General features: G+C 37.1%; 1 long non-coding RNA gene across 1 annotated transcript in view; it reads right to left on the reverse strand.

The window, feature by feature from the left end:
* Positions 1-733: 733 nt before the first annotated feature.
* LOC128250024 (uncharacterized) overlaps positions 734-5,655 on the reverse strand; it is a 95,476-nt gene continuing 90,554 nt past the window's right edge. The window contains exons 2-3 of the long non-coding RNA XR_008266139.1: positions 4,657-4,768; positions 734-1,545 (exon numbers count right to left, since the gene is read on the reverse strand). This is a non-coding gene — a long non-coding RNA (uncharacterized LOC128250024). The remainder of the gene's footprint in view (positions 1,546-4,656; positions 4,769-5,655) is intronic.

Below are 5,655 nucleotides of genomic sequence, written 5' to 3' on the forward strand. Positions count from 1 at the left end.
CGACGCTCTTCCGATCTATATATATTGTAATACTGAAGTCAAAGTAAATGATGATATTATGAAACTATTTAATACGTACGTTTCAGGTGAGCGCAATATATAATAGGAAATGGATTCATTACGTTTTACCTTCCTCAGTTAAAATATTTCAAAATATGAACCAGTTGATGGAAATATTTCACATAATGGATGCATTTTCTATTATAAATTACGCAAACCCGAAATGCACATGCTAAATGATTAGAAAATATCACCATTTGATTTGACTATGGTAGAAGACATTTGCCCAAAGTGATACGTAGTGGGACTGAACCCGAAACGATGTGGTTGGAAAGCAAGCTACTTACCACACAGCCACTCATACATATGCACGTACGCACATATACACATTATGTTTAACTGCTGTGAATTTTTGTCAACGAATGGAAAACATGAGTGCTCAATACATCAAACAGAGTATATAATATATTTAATCTAAATTCCGGTGCTGCGTTCCAAGCTTCACGCCATGGTGACTGTCAGTCGACTGACGATCGGTGGAGCGTGAAACTCAACTCGAGTTACGAGAAAAGAATTCAGTCGAAATACCCTACATGCTCTACATGCATACAGAGAAAGAGAGAGAGAGAGAGAGTGAAAGAGAGAGAGAGAGAGAGAGAGAGAGAGAGAGAGAGAGTTAAGAAGTTTCATGTATAAACAAACCGTTGTACTTCAAACTAACATTACGCACCATATACATACATACATATATATATATATATATATGTATGTATGTATGTATATAGGCGCAGTGTATGTCCATATATATATAGTACGCAATGTGTGTGTGTGTGTGTGTTTATATATATATATTCTTTTACTTGTTTCAGTCATTTGACTGCGGCCATGTTGGCGCACCACCTTCAGTCGAACAAATCGATCGCAGGACTTATTCTTTGTAAGCCTAGTACTTATTCTATCGGTCCCTTTTGCTGATACCGATAGAGTAAGTAAAAAGGCTTACAAAGAATAAGTTCTGGGGTTGATTCCTTCGACTAAAACACTCTTTTAGGCGGTGATCCAGCATGGCCGCAGTCAAATGATTGAAACATGTAAAAGAGTAATATATATATATATATATATATTACAGGCGCGTGTGTTTGTATATATATAAGTACGTACGTACGTATGTATGTATGTATGTATATATACCATATACATATAAAACATAAACGTGTGAATTGATGATGATGAAGACGAAGACAACAACGCCGACGACGATGATGATGATGATGGTGGTGACGAAGACGATGACGGCGAGAAAGCCACTTACTTTGAATTCTTCGTTTCCGTGCAGACAGTTTTAATTCACTGAACGCCTAAGGTCTGCTGCTGAAGGTTTAAACCTAACAAGTCCGTCGTTTTTGTCATCCCTAGCAGACGATGGAGCAGCCATCAACGATCGTTATTATATTCTCTCTCTCTCTCTCTCTCTCTCTCTCTCTCTCTCTCTCTTGGCAATCACAACAGCTCCATTATATGGCAACGACGACGAGGATATATTAGCTTCAAAGAAACAAACAAACAAACAAAACAGATTAAAAGCGTAAATGATTCCGAGTCTGTGAGTCTGCTTTGTCAGTGTGTGAAATAGATAGATAGATAGATAGATAGATAGATAGATAGATAGATAGATAGATAGATAGATAGAGAACGAGAGAGGAGGAGAGCGAGAGAGCGTTTGTCTGCGTGTATGTGTATGCGCGCGAGCAAAGGAGAGACAGAAAGAGAGAGAGAGAGAGAGGGAAGGTAATGCTTTCATAGATAACAATTAAAGAAGGAAAACAACATTACGAAACAGCAGATATGTTGCTGAGCAGGCGGACACCATTTTGAATATTGAATTGTTTATATATATATATGAAATATGCATGCATGTATAGCAATTGTATATGTTTCATATTCATGTGTCTGTATTTGTGGAAGTGTAAACTCAATTTGAGCGAGCTTGTAAATGAGTAGGAGTGAAGGAGAGAACGTAAGAGTGTGCGAGCGAGAATGAGAGTGACAGCCGGTGACTGACCGATAGTGTATACGAAATAAGGACGTTAACCAATGATTATGAATTCTATCTTCACCTTAGCGACCGCCGTTATTTACGTATTTTTTTATTGTATAGGTATTTGCAGATATGTGTGTATGTATGTGTGTACGTGTGTATAAATACACATATATATGTGTACGTGTGTATGAAAAAAATATATATGTATATTTATTTTTAATATGCATATATATGTGTATGTGTATGTGCGTATGAAAATATATATATATAAATATATTTACAATATGCATATATGTGTGCATAAGTGCGTGTATATATATATATATATATATATATATATATGTGTGTGTGTGTGTGTGTGTGTGTGTGTGTGTGTGTGTGTGTGTATTGCAAACAACTTGCAGATGCAAGTGCTACGAGCTGAAAGCTCCGCTTACCGGATGCTAAGCCCGCCGAGGCGGGAGCCTTCCTCTCAAGGATATTATTGCACACCGACCTCCCCGTTTTCTCAGACGAGGCCCCGCTTGCTAGATCAACTGGTTACTAGGTTTCCGCTCAATATTCTTCTAGTCCCTGCTCATCGTTTCATTTTTAACCAAATCCAACGGCTCGTTTTATCCGTTGTAGCCTGGATACCACCCATAATGGTAGTTGCTTTACGATGAATTTATGCCTAACGACAACAACAATAAATTCAGGCAGCGATCTAGAAACAGCTTAGGGTTAGCGAACTTGATTGAGTATATGAAACAATCAGATACCTAGAAATCCAAACAGAATTCCTAATTTTGTATGACAAGTAGATAGATATACCGCTTAGAAGGAGAAAATCACATATTTGATTGATGATTGCACCATATATAACCAACGATCGTTTCTTTCGTACCAGCTTACTTAGATATAGAAGAAAAAAAAACTGTACAAATCAATATATCCGTAAATTTATCAAGGTAACCCAAAACGGGCTAAATTAAAGTGAATGGAGATAATATCTCTAATGCAGGAACGCAAACAAAAATAACTTAAGAAGAGATATAATGTTCTATGAAAAACTAGTTTAGAATCTAAACTTCAGATGTCGCTAGTAGATAACGAAAGAATAAAAAATAAACATAGAAATTCTACGCCACGACGTTTAGTTATCTAGGCATTAATATATGCTAAAAACTTAGAAAAATTATGCTTATTAGATTATAGGAAAAGCAATTACGATAATGGCGTCATAAACTATTGAAATATTTAAATGTTTTTCTATATTTATGAGAAAATTTTAATGTGAGATTGTTTCGACAATTCAATAATTCTAATTTTGAAGTAATTATATAATATATTTCCTCTGGGCAATCAGTACATTTAAAATTACCAGTATTGTACGAGGGAGCGTAACTAACAATTGCCCACTTTATAGCGTAGTGAATGTTCCTGTTTTTCAAATCCGAAATGCATTTACGAAGATCCGTAAATGCATCTACGAAGATGCGTTCTGAGTTAAAATTCCGCCGAAGTCGACTTTGCCTTTCATCCTTTCGAGGTCGATAAATTAAGTACCAGTTACGCACTGGGTTCGATGTAATCGACTGTCCCCTCCGTTCATATACAGGTACATGTGTATTCGTCATTATTTAATTTATTTCATTCAAATGTAGGAAAATCGAAGTATGTCTTTGACAATCCCGGAGAGGATTCAACTTACCGTGGCGTGAGTTTTGGTCCGCTCAGTGTATGTATATATAGTTCTTTACACACACACACACATGATTATTCTTGTATTTTGTTTCAGTCATTCGACGGCGGCCATGCTGGAGCACCGCCTTTTAGTCGAACAAATCAACCCCAGGACTTATTGCTTGTAAGCCTAGTACTTAATCTAACGGGGCAGCTTTTGCCGAACCGCTAAGCTACGGGGGCGTAAACACACGTACGCTTGTACGTGTTTACACACAGAAAATTATGCACCAAGTTGAAAACAAAAAACAAATCTTTGAAACAATGGAAATAGTGGGGCATGAAGTAAAACAGGGGGGACAAAATGAAAGTGAAAGTGTGCGCGCGCCTGTGCTACTCTAGCGTGTGGTTTACTGCAATAACCGTGGTCAAATGAAATGACCTAATCGGGATTAATGTTAGGTTAGGTCAGGTCAGTTTAAGTTTAAAGTTAATGTGAGGGTTTAGCGCCAGGTTTATGAGTTTGGGTTACAGTTAAACTACACGCTAAAATGTAAATGTCCAGGTACATCGCACGTTACGGTAACAACCATATATATATATGATAGATCGCTGACCACTACACATATTTTTCTCTCTCCTTGTTTCCCACCTTATTTCTTTCTGTGTTCTTTTCTGTTGAAGAGCGTAGCCTCGAAACGTTAAAGACTTTCTCTATTCCCGAGCGTTATACTAATACATTCATTTGTTGTTTATACCACCTGTCTTCCTCTGTTGTTTTTTCGTGAATTTTCCCCTATACACACGCACACACACACACACACACATATATATATATATATATATATATAAAGAGAGAGAGAGAGAGAGAGAGGGGAGATAGATACGTGTGTGTGCGTGAGTGGGTGTGTAAGTTTTGCAATTTCATTGGTTAGCATCCGCTTACTTACAGTGTGATCAACTAGTCGTTGTCGGCCATTTTAAGATGAAAAACAAATATCGAACAGATATCAGTCAATTCTTCTTCATAGCTTGCTTCTTCTTCTTCTGGCAGAGAGAATTCTGAAAGTAATGGAAAAATAGTGTTAGGAATAGCGGTCATATTATTAAGATAGAAGAATTACGGTAAAAAAATTTAGCCATATCTCAACCGACGTCGCTTCCAGTTTTGTCTTTTTCGACTTTACATCGATTTGTCCGACTTTTTACATCGATTTCTACGAACATATTTAAAAATATAAATACATTAAAAAAAAGAAAACGCATTTTGAACACGTGGTGTGCGGTCTTACTGAATTTATACTATTATAGGAGAGATGATCTCTTCTAAGTTAAACTAAGTTGAGGAATTTACGTCAAAGAACAAAGAGTATACACATTAAATATTTTTTGTCTTGTTTTTGCACTCATTATTAAGTTCATAAGCGACCTATAGCGCTATTTAATCCTGTTCTTCAATCGTCACAATGGCTTCTCTTGAGACATAAATTCAATTAAATTCAACATTCTACGAAGTTTCTTCTGACGAGAGAAAATAGTTTATAGTTTAAGACGGCATTCTTTTATTTGTTCCAGTTATTTGACTGCGGCCATGCTGGAGCACCGTCTTTAGGCGAACAAATCGACCCCAGCACTTATTCTTTGTAAGCCTAGTGCTTATTCTATCAGTCAATTTTGTCGAACCGCTAAGTTACGGGGACGTAAACACATCAGCATCGGTTGTCAAGCGATGGTGGGGGTACAAACACATACACACGCACACAAACATATACATATACGACATGCTTCTTTCGGTTTCCGTCTACCGAGGCCATAGTAGAAGACACATGCTCAAGGTGCCACGCATTGGGACTGAACCCGGAACTATGTGGTTGATAAGCAAGCTACTTACCATACAACCACGCCTGCGCATTTTTGATATTTTTTCTTCCTAAGTCGGTAACTGTTTA

This window comes from Octopus bimaculoides, chromosome 19 (genome assembly GCF_001194135.2).
Source record: "Octopus bimaculoides isolate UCB-OBI-ISO-001 chromosome 19, ASM119413v2, whole genome shotgun sequence".
In the NCBI taxonomy this organism is placed as follows: Eukaryota; Metazoa; Mollusca; class Cephalopoda; order Octopoda; family Octopodidae; genus Octopus; species Octopus bimaculoides.